At 47.5% G+C, this 18,923-nt stretch overlaps 1 protein-coding gene across 1 annotated transcript in view; it reads right to left on the reverse strand.

The window, feature by feature from the left end:
- Nucleotides 1-17,526, reverse strand: part of STK32A (serine/threonine kinase 32A) — a 449,372-nt gene extending 431,846 nt beyond the window's left edge. Inside the window, exon 1 of the mRNA XM_073575249.1 lies at nucleotides 17,210-17,526. The gene's annotated coding sequence lies outside the window, so the exon portion shown is untranslated. The remainder of the gene's footprint in view (nucleotides 1-17,209) is intronic.
- Between the last annotated feature and the right edge of the window lie 1,397 nt (nucleotides 17,527-18,923).

Consider the following 18,923-nt stretch of genomic DNA (forward strand, 5'->3'; position numbering starts at 1 on the left):
TTCTCTATGTGGAGTGCGGCTCTGCGGGTGGAGGTCGGTGCTGGAGGCTCCATTATTCTCTATGTGGAGTGCGGCTCTGCGGGTGGAGGTCGGTGCTGGAGGCTCCATTATTCTCTATGTGGAGTGCGGCTCTGCGGGTGGAGGTCGGTGCTGGAGGCTCCATTATTCTCTATGTGGAGTGCGGCTCTGCGGGTGGAGGTCGGTGCTGGAGGCTCCATTATTCTCTATGTGGAGTGCGGCTCTGCGGGTGGAGGTCGGTGCTGGAGGCTCCATTATTCTCTATGTGGAGTGTGGCTCTGCGGGTGGAGGTCGGTGCTGGAGGCTCCATTCTCTATGTGGAGTGCGGCTCTGCGGGTGGAGGTCGGTGCTGAAGGCTCCATTATTCTCTATGTGGAGTGTGGCTCTGCGGGTGGAGGTCGGTGCTGGAGGCCCCATTATCCTCTATGTGGAGTGTGGCTCTGCGGGTGGAGGTAGGTGCTGGAGGCTCCATTATTCTCTATGTGGAGTGCGGCTCTGCGGGTGGAGGTCGGTGCTGGAGGCTCCATTATTCTCTATGTGGAGTGCGGGTGGAGGTAGGTGCTGGAGGCCCCATTATTCTCTATGTGGAGTGCGGCTCTGCGGGTGGAGGTCAGTGCTGGAGGCCCCATTATTCTCTATGTGGAGTGCGGCTCTGCGGGTGGAGGTCGGTGCTGGAGGCTCCATTATTCTCTATGTGGAGTGTGGCTCTGCGGGTGGAGGTCGGTGCTGGAGGCTCCATTATTCTCTATGTGGAGTGCGGCTCTGCGGGTGGAGGTCGGTGCTGGAGGCTCCATTATTCTCTATGTGGAGTGCGGCTCTGCGGGTGGAGGTCGGTGCTGGAGGCTCCATTATTCTCTATGTGGAGTGCGGCTCTGCGGGTGGAGGTCGGTGCTGGAGGCTCCATTATTCTCTATGTGGAGTGCGGCTCTGCGGGTGGAGGTCGGTGCTGGAGGCTCCATTATTCTCTATGTGGAGTGTGGCTCTGCGGGTGGAGGTCGGTGCTGGAGGCTCCATTCTCTATGTGGAGTGCGGCTCTGCGGGTGGAGGTCGGTGCTGAAGGCTCCATTATTCTCTATGTGGAGTGTGGCTCTGCGGGTGGAGGTCGGTGCTGGAGGCCCCATTATTCTCTATGTGGAGTGTGGCTCTGCGGGTGGAGGTCGGTGCTGGAGGCCCCATTATTCTCTATGTAGAGTGTGGCTCTACGATTCGTGACCCCCGTCACGTGACGAGGGGGGCCCACAGAGTCTGAACTGCCCCGGGCCCTGGCTACCCTTAATCCACCCCTGGGTGACTCTGATTGGGACAGTCCTACACTGTCTAATATTAAAAACCTTACCATGTGTCAAAAGAATTGAACTTGGTTTGAGTTGGCCTTCCTGACACATGGCAAGGTTTTTAATATTAGATAGTGTAGGACCGTCCCGATCAGAGTCATCTTGTCGACGGTGGGATGACTTTTATGCTATTTTTGATCAAAAACAGTTTAACTAAGAACTCTGTGTTATTTAAATGCTCTTTTGCTTTTTACTTATTTAGTGCTTTTGCTCATTTTGTCTCTTGTAGGTTTTGTATGTTTTATGGCCAATGTGAACATGCATTTATGTGCTGCATGTATACCAACTCAAATCAAGCTCAATTCTTTTGTGTTTTTTCTTTGTATTTTTGCATTCTGTGCAAGCCGGGGTGTGGCCTTCCTCTAATGAGCTGAAAATTGTATTTAAAGGTTTCCCCAGACTGGTCTTCACTGGTTGGGATCCAGTCCTTTTGTCTGCCCTTCTTCACACACTGAGGTCAACTCTGACACATGGTAAGGTTTTTAATATTAGACATTGTAGGATCAGTTGCTCATTTTGTCTCTTGTAGGTCTCTTGTTTTATGGCCAATGTGAACATGCGTTTATGTGCTGCACGGATACCAACTCAAACCAAGCTCAATTCTTTTGTGTTTTTTCTTTGAAAATACTAGATGTAGTAGTTTTTGATGTCAGGTGTATTCATTTATTTGATCCCCCCATGACAGCCCACGAGAGAAGGGATCCGCCCTTCAAGGACAGGAAACCTACAGACATAAAAGGGCGTCACCTCTCCCACGCATCTATTGGTTTCCTGTCCTTGATGGGGGAACCTCTTGACAGACGACTTAACATATGAAGAGGAATCATTCCCTGGCCCGACCTGCCGCTTCATGCAGCGGGGGTCCCCTGCTTCCACAGGTGTGGGGTCCCTGGAAGAGCCACAGCAGGTCCAGGGGGACTGTACGGTAGGTAGTGTGTGGAGCAGGTGAGAGGTATTCGGCTAGGAGTACCAGCTCAATCATGGTCTGCTCAAAAGACAGGTATGTAGGTCCTGGGGCCCTGCTAGTGGTGTCTTGAAATGATGGCTGTGGGCCGGGGCACGCTTCGGGGACGTATCCGGAGTGGCGCAAATTCCTGATGGCGCGTCCGGGGCGGGCCCTGATGGCGCATCCGGGGCAGGCCCTGATAATGGGTTTCAGGAGGAATCAGCAACAAAATGGTGCCATAGGCTACCAGGAGAGGAACCTGCAGTTACAAATACCATGGGAATAGTGGAGTCCAAGCCAGAGAGGTCATGTTTGGGGGTCTGGACCAGAGGAGATGCAGATCTTTCACCTTAAATGACAGGTTCCACTCTCTCATACATCGAGAATGGAAAAGACCAGTTTCCTTCTTTCAGCTCTTTAAAGGAGATATCCTTTTGAGGAGCCTGTTTTATCATCCTTGGATAAAGCCCCGAACATAGGTGCAGCAGTGGCTAAGAAAACTAGGAGGTCCTTATTGCCCTTTGAGGACATGGACAATTTAAAGGACTCACTGCACAAGGAGACGGACTCCTTTCTTAATGGCACCTGTGGCACCTGGGAGATGTCAGCAGGAGCTATAAGGCCAGCAGTAGCATTTATTTGTAAGGCCAGGTCTTTGATGGTCTGGCTGGATCAGCTAGAAACTCAGTTGAAGCTTCTAGAGAGACTATTCTAGCTACGTTACCAATGATATAGGGTGTTCGCGGATTTCTTGTCAGATGCCTCAGAGGACTCTGTCAGGTTGACAGCAAAAGCTGCAGCCTCTCAGACACAGCTCGGAGAGCAGGGGTGGACACTGACAGTTTGGGGCCCCTGAGCAAGAATTGCATCTGGGCCCCCCTACTTTATTGGCAACAAAGGTACAGATATATACACAAAGCCGCACACATATATATCTTACACAGTCTCCTTTATAATGTATATCGTTGTCCCTTATTACACAATGTCCTTGTTAAGAAAAATAACAAGAATACGCTATGTAAGGGACAACACTGTACATAACAGCAGAGGAAGCTATATAATAAGGGACAGCACCATATACAGTATAACTAGAGAGGATGGTATGTAATAAAGAGGAAACAAGGTAACTAAGGATGGCACTATACATAATTGAATACACCATTTACTAAGGGACTGTGCTATACATAATAAGCGAGTATACTATATACTAAGGGACTATGCTATACATAAGTGAGTACACTTTATACTAAGGGACTGTACTATACACAATAAGTGAGTACAACATTTACTAAGCGACTGTGCTATACATAATAAGTGAATACGCTATATACTAAGGGATCTGTGCTATACATAATAAGTGAGTACACTATATACTAAGGAGTAGAGTTGAGCGACTTTTGTTTTTTTATGGTCGAGTTTCGTTTCGTGAAACCCGACTTTTCCAAAAGTCGGGTCGAGCAAGATCGTGCGACTATAGGGAAAAGTCGGGGTCGTCCGGAAACACGAAACCCAATGCAAGTCAATGGGGAATAAAAGTCGGCAGTGAGAGGAGGACAGGAAACACACCTACAGTGCCCATTTGAATGCCAAAAGCATCAATTCTTCTTACTTAAGCTTGTCAACCTTAATTAACTTCATAATACAAGTTACGCACTGAAAAATGGGGGTTATTTGGCTAAAGTTGTGGGGGGGTAGGGCTGGCTCCAGGTTTTCATGTGCCCTGGGCGAAAGAGCGCCCCTTTAACACATACCACAACTCATCATGCTCCGATACGGCAGAGAAATAGCGGTATAGTACAATGAAAAATACCTCACTTTTTACATCTCATGACGAGGCCCATCTATTTCTCCATACAGAATCATTGGTCCCATATAATGTTTGAAACAGTATATGATGAGCTCCACATAGTGCTACAGTATATGTTGGTCCCCATGGATGAAGCTCCACTGTCTTATGGGCCCAAATAATGCTCCAAACATAATGGGCCCCATTTCTAATGCTCTAGTGTATAATGGGCCCTGTAAATGCTGCTCCAGTGTCTGATGTCCACCTTTGGAATGTTCCAGTGTATGGTGGGCCCCATCTGTCATTCTCCAGAGTATAGTGCTCCCCAAAAATTTCTGTCCCAACATTGAAAACAATGAAATAAGTCTCCTCGCTAGGGAATCCCTGTACTAGTCTGGACTCCTCGTCGTCCCCATTTTCCATCTCACTGCACAGTATTTCAACCTTGCAAGTGCTGTGATCCTGAGCAAGCAGGGGGGCCCACTCGTTGGCGATGGCACTGGCACAGGGCCCCTGATAGTACGGTGGTGTGTCTGATGGCGGGTGGGCCGAACCTGCACTTTCATCTGCAGCTTCCTCTTTGTCACCGTGTAAGATGGAACTGTATATGGGAAGGGTAACCTGAGTTTCATCAGGGTCAGATTCAGGCCATGTAGCGTGCGAGGGGAATGTAGTGGTCTGGGTCAATGTACCAGCAGATTCATCGAGCAGTGGCTGGGCATCAGTGCACTTGTGTCGCCAACAAGAGTACGGTCGCCACAGTGGCATTACCTTCCTCCTAGGGAGTGTGATGTCATGCTTGGGAGCAACGAAGGATCTCTCTAGCAGGTTAACTGATTGGGCGGTGTTATTCCCACGAGTCATGACCCTCCAAACAGCGTTCATGAAGGCAAAGTATTTGTTTTACGTGGGCAGTATGGTTGCAAAGCTGAACCTTAAAGGAATGTCCAGAAGGGCACCACCAGGAGTGGAGCCTACGGTTAAATTCGACTCCACCTGGGAAACCTCAACCATGCCAGCTACAGAACAGATGCACACATTGCAAGCTTAATTCCGTTAACGAACGAGACTCCGTCATGCCCCGCGGTCCGAGTCCGGCTTACTAGAGGGACACGTGAGGCTCTGGCACATGAGATTGGCCAATAACTGGTGTGTCATGCCCTTACATGTCCGTGGCTGCATGTGCGCTACACTGAAAAGGCCAGCGTTTGTCGCTTACAGGTGCAGAAAATCCGCTGAACAACGTTAGTGATGGGGATCTGTGATTACAATTATTACCCGCGAACGATGATTTCCCAGTAAGTGCAGGTCAACCGCAGTTCCGGAATTAGGCCTAACCGTCATTCCTGAAAAAATGAAAAACTTACGTGTGCAAACCACAGGTGCTGTAGCTTGCTTAACAGCTCGCCAGCCGTTCTCACGCCCAGTATGGATTACACGTGATTGCACAAAGGTGAGAAAGGGTACCGTATCCCCAGATAACATGTATGGATAGCATAGTGTACACATTCAAAATATATGTCTATACATCAGGAGGCAGGCTCAGACGGTATTAGGCCCAGTATGGATTGCACGTGATTGCACAAAGGTGAGAAAGGGTACCGTATCCCCGGATAACATGTATGGATAGCGTACACATTCAAAATATATGTCTATACATCAGGAGGCAGGCTCAGACGGTGTTAGGCCCAGTATGGATTGCACGTGATTGCACAAAGGTGAGAAAGGGTACCGTATCCCCGGATAACATGTATGGATAGCGTACACATTCAAAATATATGTCTCAGGAGGCAGGCTCAGACGGTGTTAGGCCCAGTATGGATTGCACGTGATTGCACAAAGGTGAGAAAGGGTACCGTATCCCCGGATAACATGTATGGATAGCGTACACATTCAAAATATATGTCTCAGGAGGCAGGCTCAGACGGTGTCAGGCACAGTATGGATTTGACGGCCCAGACTACACAGCGGAGGAGCAGGGAGAGGTAAAGATTGCAAATGCTGGGGCCCTGCCCAAGCAAGGGGGGCCCACTCATGGGCGTCGGTACTGGCACTGGGCCCCTCATAGTACGGCGGTGTGTCTGACGGCGGGTGTGCACCACCACCGTCAGAGACACTTGATTGCACTGAGGGACCCTGTGCCAGTGCCCACGCCCAAGAGTCAGCCTACCCACCTGTCCAGGGCAACGGCACTCGCACGGTGTCGTGCGCTAGGTGGTGACCCCGGCCATGGGGGGGAGGCAGCACAGTTAGGGAGTTTTAGAAAGTGGCATATGTTGGTGTTGGACATTCAGCTGATGCAAAAGGCGAAATAGGTCAAGTCCCAGGAAGAGGTGGACCAAAGCAAGCCATTTTTCTGTCACCCTATGTGTCATCAGGGGAAGGTGGGACAAAATCCTTGGAAACCCATGCATGGTTCATTTTAATGAAGGTTAGATCATCCACATTTTGGGTTGACAGACGGGTCCTTTTTTCTGTCAGGATTGATCCAGCTGCACTGAAGACTCTTTCCGATAGCACACTTGCAGCTGGGCAAGCGAGCTCCTGTAAGGCATATTGTGCCAATTCAGGCCAGGTGTCCAGTTTAGCGGCCCAATAGTCAAAGGGGAATGACCTGTGTGGGAGAACATCGATATGGGAGGAAAAGTAGTTTGTAACCATAGTTGACAACTGCTGTCTCCTGTCACTTTCCATCGATGCAGTATTACCAGTTGTGTGAGCGGTACTTGAAAAATCAGTCCACAACATTGTCATGAAACCCCTGTCTCCAACGCCACTTCTGCTGTGTGCACCACGAACACCTCTGCCAAGCTGCCCCAGGCACGTACGGCTCGTGTGAGTACCATCACCGCTGCTGTGTGCTGGGAATGCCTCAAGCAACCGATTTACCAGAGTTGCTTGTTTATTAGCCAATATTAGGTCAAGGTTCTCCTGTGGCATGATGTTTTGTAATTTGCCTTTATAGCGTGGATCCAGGATGCTGGCCAACCAGTAGTCGTCATCGTTCATCATTTTGGCAATGCGGGGGTCCCTTTTTAGGATCTGCAAGGCATAATCTGACATGTGGGCCAATGTTCCCGGTGTCAATCATGCACTGCGAGTGCTGGTTGGAGGAGCACTTTCTGGCAAATCCACATCCCTCCAGTCACGCACAAACCCTGTACGAGACCTTGCCACGCCAACATTTTCACTTGCCCCACGAGATGCATCCTCCTCCCCTAAGTAATCATCCCCATCATCATCCTCCTCCTCCTATTCTTCCTCCACCTCGTCCAGGAGAGGTCCCTGAGCAGACAATGGCTGAATGTCATCAAGGATTCCCTCCTCCTCTTCCTCCTCGTCAACATTGGCTGCAGACGCCTGCTCCTTAAGGTGCGTCAAAGTTTGCATGAGCAGACGCATAAGTGGGATGCTCATGCTTAGGATGGCGTCGTCTGCGCTTACCAGCCGTGTGCATTCCTCAAAACACTGAAGGACTTTACAGAGGTCTTTCAGCTTCGACCACTGCACACCTGTCAACTCCATGTCTGCTCTCAAAGTGCCTGGCCGTGTATCCTCCCACAAATGCATTATGGCCTGCCTCTGCTCGCACAGCCGCTCAACCATGTGCAGGGTGGAGTTCCACCTTGTTGCAATGTCGATAATGAGGCGGTGGTTGGGAAGGTGGAGCAATCGCTGCAGCTTCTGCATACGAATGGAGTGTACAGGCGACCGGCGGATGTGCGCGCACAGTCTTCGCACCTTCTGGAGCAGGGCTGTTAACTCCGGATAATTTTTGAGGAAGCACTGCACCACCAGGTTCAAGGTGTGAGCCAAGCAAGGTATGTGGCTGAGTTTTGAAAGGGCTATGGCTGCCACAAAATTATGGCCGTTATCACTAACTACCTTGCCTGCCTCAAGATGTACACTGCCCAGCCATGACTCAGTTTGTCGCTGAAAGTACTCGGCCAGCACCTCGGCGGTGTGTCTGTCGCCCAAACACATCATCTGCAACACAGCCTGCTGACGCTTTCCACTAGCTGCTCGATAGGGGGACACCTCGTGTGCAACAGTGGCAGCTGCAGATGGAGTGCTCGTACGACTGCGCTCTGTGGACGAGCTTTTGCTTCTGGAGGAGGAGGAGGAGGGTCGAACGCCTACAGCTAACTGTTTCCTATACCGTGGGCTAGGCAGCACTGTCCCACCACCGCTGTCCCCTGTGGACCCTGCATCCACCACATTAACCCAGTGCGCAGTGATGGACACGTAACGGCCCTGGCCATGCCAACTGGACCATGCATCAGTTGTGAAGTGCACCTTTCCACTCACTGACTGCTTGAGTGCATGGACAATGCGGTCTTTCACATGATGGTGGAGGGCTGGGATGGCTTTGCGAGAGAAGAAGTGGCGACTGGGTAGGTCATAGCGTGGTACTGCATAGGCCATGAGTTCGCGGAAAGCTGCGCTTTCCACCAACCGATAGGGCATCATCTCAAACGAGATTAGTTTGGCAATGTGGGCGTTCAAACCCAGTGTACGCGGATGAGAGACTGAGTACTTTCTTGACCTACTCATAGTGTCTGGGAGGGTGAGCTGGACTTGAGAGCTGCATATGGTGGAAGTAGCGGTGGACAGGGCGGACTGAGAGAGGGTTGATGATGGTGATGGAGTTGGTGTTCTTTCTGATGGCCTAGAATCAGTCTTTCGTTGATATAACAGTGGCATTCCCTGACTGCTGTGGCCTTGCAACGACACCTCAACATTTGCTGCTGTGCTAACCGGTGGGCTTACAGTGGGGGAAACAATGTAGCGTTGCTGACTACCTTCTTTGTGATCAGTTGCACATGTGGCACTTGAGGTTTGGTGTTGTGTCCACGCTTGCAAGTGCATGGTGGTTAAATCTCTAAGCATGCAACTGGTATTCAAATTTTTCAGATTTTTCCCTCGGCTAAAGGTCTTTGCGCACTTCTTACAGATAACCTTGGCCTGATCATGAGGATTTTGTTCAAAAAAGTGCCACACTGCACTCTTCCTACTTTGGCAGATATTTTGCGGCCTAGCACGCTGTGATCTTTTGACCCTCTGGACAAGCTGTCCAGCAACTCTTTTGATGTTTGGAACCTGTCTTTGGAGTGCTCCGGGCCTGCCAGATAACAGCTGTTGCGATGTCGATGTCTGCTGTGGATGCTCCTCATCTGAGCTATTGGAAGCAGCACCCTCTTCCCCCAATGGATGCCAATCTGGGTCAACAACTGGGTCATCCATCACCTCCTCTTCAATGTCATGTGCACCTTCCTCTGTGTCACCGTGTATGGTGGTATAGTGTGCGGGAAGGGGCACCTGAGTCTCATCAGGGTCAGAATCTGGCTCTGTACACTGCGAGGACAATGTAGTGCTCTGAGTGAATGTACCAGCAGAATCATCTATCAGCGGCTGTGCATCAGTGCACTCCATGTCAGATTCATCTTGGCCTGGGTAATTCACCATTTCACTTGATAATCCAGGCATGGTATGTGAAAACAGCTCCATGGAGTAATCAGTAGTATGGCCTGCGTCATCCTTCAATCTTGGTTGGGGTGAAGGACACAAGGAAAGGTGTGGTTCATGAACATGAGCCTCCAATGACGACTCAGTGCTTTTACTTTTTACAACTTCAGAAGAGGAGGCGATAGAGCTGGAGGCTGAGTCAGCAATGTCAGACAAAACTTTTTCCTGATGCTCTGGCTTTAAAAGCGGTTTGCCAACTGCTTGAAAACTAAGCCTTCGAAGCCTTATGGAGCCAGACGATGACGCAGGCTCAACACCTCCTGCATTCGGTCCTATTTTGCTCTTGCCACTACCATCAGATCCACCACCAACACCATCATTACCAGCTGCCAACCCCCGCCCAATTCCACGGCCTCTTCCACCAGCCTTCCTCATTTTTTGTAGAAATGTAGACAAAATCCAACAAACTATATAGTAATGTAAAACAAGGTACAAGGTGTCTATAGGACAGGGGAGATTTCGAATTTCTGCACACACTAGTGGACACTGGACACTTATAGATTGTGTGAGGCCCACTGAATATCAGAGCGCTATGTCACAGGCTCGATGGCACAGGTGTGAAAAAAGTGACTACAGGATCACAGAGATTTTGAATTTCTGCACAAACTAGTGGACACTGGACACTTTTGGATTGTGTGAGGCCCACTGAATATCAGAGCGCTATGTCACAGGCTCGATGGCACAGGTGTGAAAAAAGTAACTACAGGATAAGGGAGATTTTGAATTTCTGCACACACTAGTGGACACTGGACACTTTTGGATTGTGTGAGGCCCACTGAATATCAGGGCGCTATGTCACAGGCTCGATGGCACAGGTGTGAAAAAAGTGACTACAGGATCACGGAGATTTTGAATTTCTGCACACACTAGTGGACACTGGACACTTTTGGATTGTGTGAGGCCCACTGAATATCAGAGCGCTATGTCACAGGCTCGATGGCACAGGTGTGAAAAAAGTGACTACAGGATCACGGAGATTTTGAATTTCTGCACACACTAGTGGACACTGGACACTTATGGATTGTGTGAGGCCCACTGAATATGGCACAGGTGTGAAAAAAGTGCCTACAGGATGCTTCACTGTGGCTGTGATAACAGCCGTTACACGGTACTGTGTGAGGAGTGTGCACCGCTGTATGGTGTGAAAAAATTCACGCTCAGTACCTCAGCAGGACAAAAAAAAAAATTGGGATTGCTTTTAAAAAAGCAGTTTGCAGAGCAGTGGGTAAACAGCAATGCAGCCGTCAGGAAGCCTTAGAAGGCAGCCTAACAACCAACACCACTGATCCACCAAAATATAGCCTCCCCTTGCACTGCACACACAGTGACTGGTGTGTTGTACAGGCCAAATCGCTAGCAGCAGAAGCAGTTTTTTTTTCTTCTTCCCTGCCTAACGCTCTCCCTACAGAATCAGCAGCAACCTCTCCCTATGCTAAGATCGGCAGAAGTAAGATGGCGGTCGGCGTGCACGCCCTTTTATACCCCCTGTGATGCCCACCATATCAAGCCAATCACTTGCATGCCCTTCTGAAAGATGGTGGTGACCCCTGCCTATGTCATCACGTTGCCCACAGTGTCCGTGGATCCTGATTGGCTGAAAAAGAGCGCAAAACAAACTTTTGAAACGCGACTTTGGCGCGTAAGTCGCCGACCTCGTGGCCGACCTCATCCTAGGGTCGGGTTTCGTTTCATGAAACCCAACTTTGCCAAAAGTCGGCGACTTTTGAAATTTTTTGACCCGTTTCGCTCAACTCTACTAAGGAGTGTGCTATACATAATAAAGGTTACATTCCTGTATCTGTGTGCAGTGTCAGAGTACTACGAGCTTTTAAAGATGCATTGAGCATGGCCTATTCGGATGCTCAAAATTGGATCATAACAGGACTTTCTCTGACCCTTACAGATCTCATTTTCAGATCCATGATTTTCAGATCCATGATTTTCACGGATGTGTGAATGGACCTATAAAACTCTACAAGTCTGTGTGCAGTCTGATAGTAGTACGCTGACAATCGCAGCATGCTGCAATTGGCATGGACCGTAGAATACGGACGAGAAATATACGGCTGATGGGAGCTGCCCCATAGAGAATCATTTGTCCGTGTGTAATGCGTGGTTTTAATGCCTCTCACTCGTCCGTATTTCACTCTAGTGTGACCCCGGTCTTAGTCACAATTCGTCTTGTCACAATGATCGTCGAAGCCCTAAAAATAACAAGGCCACATACATTGTATATATACATGTGTCTCCCAACACTGCACCCCTGAGTACAGATATGTACCCAACCATTAATATACTATTAGCCACACACCAATCAAAATATAAATAGATAAGCAGCACTGTTCCCTCCATTAACTATAATATCCACCATCCAATAATATAAATTATTCAGTCTCTGACTCTCCCCAATTCACTTTAAGTCTATATACACACGAATATGCAAGTTTTACAGTATACGCAAAGTGAATGAGATTCCTGAAGTCTCATGCATTCATTGCTGATTTTTTCCTTGCAGATTTGCAGATGATTAAAATCTGCATAATGCTAATTCTTGCTGAATATTTCACCCTACTAATGAGTGGGGGAAAATATGTAACAAAAGCATGTCAAAAATGTGGAAAAAAATAAATGTACGTATTTTATGCATCATTCTTTCAGCCCACATATTAGGATATGAAGCATAATTTTCTCCTGTAAATCCTAAACATGTCCACATAACCTTAGGCCCTGTCCTGTGTCCGTCCCTCCTTTCATTATACGTACTATATAGCATTATAATGAATTTGGGGGTGGGAGAAGACATTATTGGATACTGAGCATCCTCCGCCACCTTCCAATTCATTACAAGTCCCTGACAGCGTATTTTCCCACCTTTCAATTCATTATAAAATGTCCTATGCATCTTACTCCATCCTCTCTAAAATAAACTTTAAGTCCCTAATAGTGTCATAATGAATTGTAAGATGTAGAGGATGCTATAAGAGACTTTGCACTGTTCTCCACCACCCAATTTATTTTACATCCATATCTAATGTCCGCCTCCCCCTCCCCTGTTCATAAGTCCATTATAAGCCCCCTTACTCCATCCCAATTCCATGTCATTGTTCTCTTCAGGACATCCATCATTGTCCTCCCCCCATATTCATCATTGTCCTCTCCCCCACACCCCATCATTATCCTCTTCCCCAAATCATATCATTGTCCTCTTCTCCACACCCCATCATTGCCCTCTTCCCCATCCCATCATTGTCTTCTCCCACCACACCTGTGTCCACCTCACCAGCCACATCATTCTTCTCCCCACCACACCTCAGTGTCCTCGCCACCACCCCATCATTGTTATTCCCCACCACGCATGTCTTCTCCACCAGTCCCATCATTGTTCTCCGCAACACACCTGTATCCTCTCCTCTACCACACCTGTCCTCTTCACCACGCCATCATTATTCGCCCCCACCACACCTTAGTGTACTCTCCTCCACCACACCCCAGTGTCCTCTCCACCAGCCCCATCATTGTTCCCCCCACCCTCATCATTTAACCCCCAGCACAACTCAGTGTCCTCTCCACCAGCCACATCATTATCACCCACTACTCCTGCCTTCTCCTCTACCACACCTCAGTGTCCTCTCCACCACCCTCATCATTGTTCTCCCCACCACCTCTCAGTGCCCTCTCCCCAGTGTATTGCTTAAAAAAACCACAACAATACTCACCTCTCCGTCCTTTTTCAGGTAGCTTTCCTCTGTGACACAGGCGCGTGCTGCTTGCTGACATCATCAAGCCGCGCTCACCTGTGTCAGGAAGAAGAAAGCATCGGGCAGGAAGCAGAGGACAGATCCCTGCCGCTCTGCTGCCATTTTCTCCTGTAGGCAGCAGAGCTGCATGTATCGCTACCTGCCTCCCAAACATGAGGGCAGTCTGGTCATGTGACCCCTGGAGCTCCGAAAAACTGGCCACATTGCCCTCAGTATTAGCTGCTCTGAAGGTACCCCCTCCAGCTCCGGGCCCCGATGCAGTTGCGCTGTTTGCACCAGCGGTATGTCCGCCCCTGCAGGAGAGCATTATGGCTGATGCTGGCCCGGTGATATCCATGCCAGGTCAAAACTAAGCGCCATTCCATGTGAGGGGGAGTAGCTGTTTGGGCCTTGGATGAGCGCTTTGAGAAAGCAGGGGATGACAAGAAAAGGTTCCCTAGCCTGTCAGTTTCCACCTATAGATGTCTCTTCAACAAGAGAAGATTTGGCTGTGTAAAGCCATCCAGAGACCGGGTCCAGTGGGAAGATAATAGGAGGAAAGGTAGGGGTTTCATCATTGGAAACTCCTCCCAAGATCATAAGAAACCACCTCAATGACTGCCTGCCCAGGGGGGGTAGAGGCTGTCAGCCTTCTACCCTGCCTGGAAAGAAATATCGAGTAGCGACTGGATCCATACCCTATAAAGATCTGGGCTGAGGTTGGAGTTTCTCTCAATTCCACATGACAGATTCATAGTATCATAGATTCATAGTATTCATAGATATCATAGTACTTATTCTCGATCCTCCTCCGCAGAATAACAGGCCCTGGAAGCAGAAGTCCTGGAACTGTTGCACAATGCTGTCCTAGTGGAGGTTCCCTTGTCAGAAAGAGGTAGAGGTTTCTATTTTGACCTCTTTGTTATTGGGAAGTCAGACAGTTCCTTTCGAACCATTATAAATAAGTGTCTAAACAAGTTCCTGGAAGTGCACTCCTTTAAGATGGAATCCATAAGGTCTGCAATAAAGCTACGCTTTAAAAATTGTTTCATGGCGGTGTTAGATCTCAATGATGCATACTACCATGTACCTATACATTTGGATCATCAACAGTTCCTCAGAGTGGCAGTGGCCCTGGGGGGTACAATTAGACACTTTCAGCTTATAGCTCTTTCATTTGGTCTCACTATTGCCCCTCATGTTTTTTCCAATGTGGTCACAGAGGTCATGGCACATCTTCGGGAAAGAAATGTCTTAATTGTCCTCTATCTGGATGATTTTTTAATAGTAGGCAATTCGGCCCATCGCTGCTCTACACAGGTGAAGGGAATAATAACCACTTTGGAGCGATTGGGGTAATAAGGAAGATCAGAGAGCACAAGGCAAGGATTATCTTAATCACCCCCTTTTTGATCCAGAAGGCCATGGTTTTCTTTGGCAGAGGACTATGTTGAACACCGATCCGTGAGCACTTCAGAGCTCCCAGATGTCCTCCAGTTAGCCATCCACGAGTGTCCAGCCTTCTACTGACGGCGTGGAATTTGAGAGGGCACTGTTGTTAGAAAAAAGTTTTCTCCCAATCTGGTGGCCACTCTGCTAAACAGTAGGGAAGTGGCCACGACCAGAATTTATGCCAGCACCTGGAGGAAATTTCTGTCTACCTCAAATTCAAAGACTGGGGGGAGGAGGTGGTGTCCTAGTAGGTTGGGATATGGAGTTTCTACAGAAAAGCCTTGAGATGGGGCTATATACTAGCACCCTCAAAGTCAAGGTATCAGATCGGGGGCCTTGGTGTGATTTGGTAGGGAATTATTGGGTAACTAGATTTATTAGGTCATCAGCTAGATCTTGACTCATCCTTAGAGAGAGGATATTGCCATGGGACCTAAACCAAGTCTTGAGAACTATGACAGAATCACCTTTTGAGCCCATCGAATCAGCCTCAATAAAGGGTCTTTCCCTTAAAACGGACCATTTAGTAGCTTTAAGGGTTAGCAATATTCAGGCCCTTTCCAGACTTCCACCGTACACTCAGTTCTTGGAGGATAGAGTTATCTTGTAGCCAGATCCATCTTACCTACCAAAGGTAACTTCTAAATTCCATAGTTTACAGGAGATAATTCTTCCCTCCTTCTGTGCTAACCATAAGAATCAGAAGGAAGAGAAGCTTCATATGCTAGACTTCAGGAGGTGCCTATTGGTATACATGTCAGTTACTAATCCTTGGAAAAGGGATAATTCTTTATCCGTGTCCTTTCAGGGTTCTAGGAAGGGATTTGGATATGGATCAATTGATGTAATAAATTATGATTAAGTAATCAATTTAATGAAGTACAAAAAGCTGCTTTGGTATTGGTCCATTGTAGTAGTATCCACATATCCGAGCGATATTGGACACAGAAATATATCAATACATACAGACAGTATCGATAACAGGACATATACTGCCTGTATGTACTGATAGATTTCTTTGTCCAAAATCGCTTGGATGTGTGGATACTATTACAATGGATCAATACCAAAGCATCTTTTTGCACTTCAATAAACTGATTACTTAATCATTATTTATTACATCAATTGTTCCATATCCATTCTTTTCATCAACTTGTGATTTTTCATTTTCAATTCATTTTATATAAATATATATATATTTATTTATTATGTGAGTGCATTCTTATTTTAAACTATTGGGGGGGGAGCCACAATAATTGACACATCCAGGTCATATTTTCTTGAAGCAACACAGGATGTTGTATGAATGGCATATTTCAATAAAATATAAAATGAAATTATTTAAAAGTTATTCCCCAAACTTCCTCCTACGACCTCCGTCTGCCAAAAAAACCAAGCAGCAGCGTGGGAACTGTTCGGTCCAGCAGTTTACAATCCGGTCCTGTGGAATTATTGGAGCGCACACATTTTACAGGCCGTATAATCGTCTGTTTAACGTCTTTACTAATTCATCTGACGAATTCTGACCTATGTCAGAAAATAAAACACTCTGCCAAAAACAGGAGACATTTTATTAAGCGCTATACTGATATTAACACCATCCTGCTCCACTCATTTTTAACGAAACCTAATCTAGTCCAGCCTCGGTATACCCTTACTGGATCACTAATAGTAACCTATGAATTAGTTAGCCTTCTATCACCTAGCCCAAAGGAGGCATCGCCAAAATATCATTGCACAATGGATGATTTCATATTCTTCCCATACTTCAACTACAATAATACCGTAAAGTACGTATGTAGCGGAGGTTTTCATTTTTCACAATTTACGGTAATATCTCACTGCAGGAAATTCTGCTGCATTCTCATTCATCAGTCAGACATGGACCACACATGGCCACCACGGTGCAACTGTTGCTTGATCATAGGAATACATTCACATCCATGAAACTTATGAGATTATAGTGTGAACTGCGCCCAACAAATGCCATGGAGATGCCATAGGAATGAATGCATGAATGTTATAATGCAGTATTAGCCTCAGGTATTTCATAAGGTTAAACAATAGAGTAGTTCTCAATAAGAAACACATAAAGGAGTGATATTCACACACATGCCATACAGAAGACGGCATGGCATAAACTTTGTCACATGCTTGATGATACTGTGTCGTGCAGAAGGGAGAACTAGAATGCCACTATTGGTATGGAGCATAGACAGACTAAGACATACTACATTCAATCCTCATTATATGGCAAATGTCCAAAAACACAAACTTTTTCAATAATAACAGTAATATCATCAGCAATATTAACATCTATCATTATAAACACTAAGATTAGTGATAACAAAAAACAGTTTAGGCACTTATTAAAGTGCAGCAAATGTAAGTGGAAGAAGAAGAAGCTTACCTTCCTTCTTAGTGAGGATGAAGGAGAATGTGTGGCTGGAAGACAGGTGGCTCCCAAGAAGATGCTGGGGGAGGTAACAGAGGGACACTGGATGCCAGGCAGGCAGGCTCCTTCTCATCAGCACAAGTTCATTACTGAGGGAAGTCCCTGGGACCTTACTAGCCGCACTGCACACTGAGGACTTTGCTGCCACCTAGAGGGCACTGCTGGAACAACAATGCAGAATAAAAGCTGGCATATACAGTACAGTATGTGGGTGTGTGTGTGTATGTATATATACACACACGTGTTTCTCACAAAGGTAGAATATCATCAAAAAGTTAATTTATTATGTAAGCCATAATCATCAACATTAACAGAAATAAACACTTGAAATAGATCACTCTGTAATGATTCTATATAATATATGAGCTTCACTTTTTGTATTGAAGAGCTAACATAAATTAACTTTTTGATGATATTCTAATTTTGCGAGTAGCACCTGTATATATAGACACATAGAAACAAATATCTAGCTCCCAACACTCCCGGATTAAGTGAGATTGTCCCGATTTGAGAGGGCAATCCCACTGGTTTATCTCTAACTTCCACTAACTCTCTTTATGGCTCTGTAGCTCCTCGTTCTCCAGGTGTGGGGCTGAAATCTCTCTGCTCTGCACACATTTACATTAATTGAAGAAACAATCCTCTTTTCTTCTTCTTCTCTGGTCTCCTGGAATCGAACCCACAACTTGTATCCTTGCAGGCAGCAGCTAAAGCTATGAGTCACAACCTCGATGATTGAAATGCGCGAATTAAAAAAAAAAAAAAAAAAAAAAAAAAAAAAAAAAAAAATCGCATTGCTCTTGCATCAATGTTACTCAAAGAGTCAGTGCTGATCTGCGATTCTTTCGTCAGCTCAAGTCGGATTGAGTAAATATTCATAGACTAGATTATGGCCCGATGCTATCGCATCGGGAGGATGCGATAGCATCACACCTCTTGCCATGTTAACCCTCAACACACACACTCCTCAACACACACTCCTCTCACCTTTCACCATCTCCACTCACTCTTTCACTCCACATACGACCCCTTCTCTCACTCCGTCTCTCATACTCACGCCGTCATCGCCGCTGCTCCACGATCCCCGACATCTTCTTCCGCCGGCGCCATCCTGGATCCAGACGTTGTCCACGCCGGCGACATGTTCTTGCGACGACGCCATCTTGAGTATCGTGAAATCCCGCGATAGTCAAGATAGAGTCGCCGGAAGAACATGTCGCCGGCGTGGACGACGTCGGGATCCAAAATGGCGTCGGCGAAATCTCGCGAGTTTTCGCCGACGCCATTTTGGATCCCGACGTCGTCCTCGCCGGAGACATGTTCTTGCGGCGACGCCATCTTGACTATCGCGGGATTTCGCCGATCCAAAATGGCGTCGCCGCAAGAACATGTCGCCGGCGTGGATGACATCGGGATCCAAAATGGCGTCGGCGTAATCTCGCGAGATTTCGCCGACGCCATCTTTTTGGATCCCGAGTCGTCCACGCCAGCGACATGTTCTTGCGGCGACGCCATCTTGAATCTCGCGGGATTTCACGAAATCCAAGATGGCGTCGCCGCAAGAACATGTCGGCGGCCTGGAGAACGTCTGGATCCAGGATCGCGGCGGCGGAGGAAGATGTCGGGGCAGCGACGATGACGGTGTGAGTATGAGAAACGGAGTGAGAGA

Source organism: Dendrobates tinctorius, unplaced genomic scaffold (assembly GCF_039654945.1).
Source record: "Dendrobates tinctorius isolate UK_male_01 unplaced genomic scaffold, ASM3965494v1 ptg000043l, whole genome shotgun sequence".
NCBI classification, from domain to species: domain Eukaryota; kingdom Metazoa; phylum Chordata; class Amphibia; order Anura; family Dendrobatidae; genus Dendrobates; species Dendrobates tinctorius.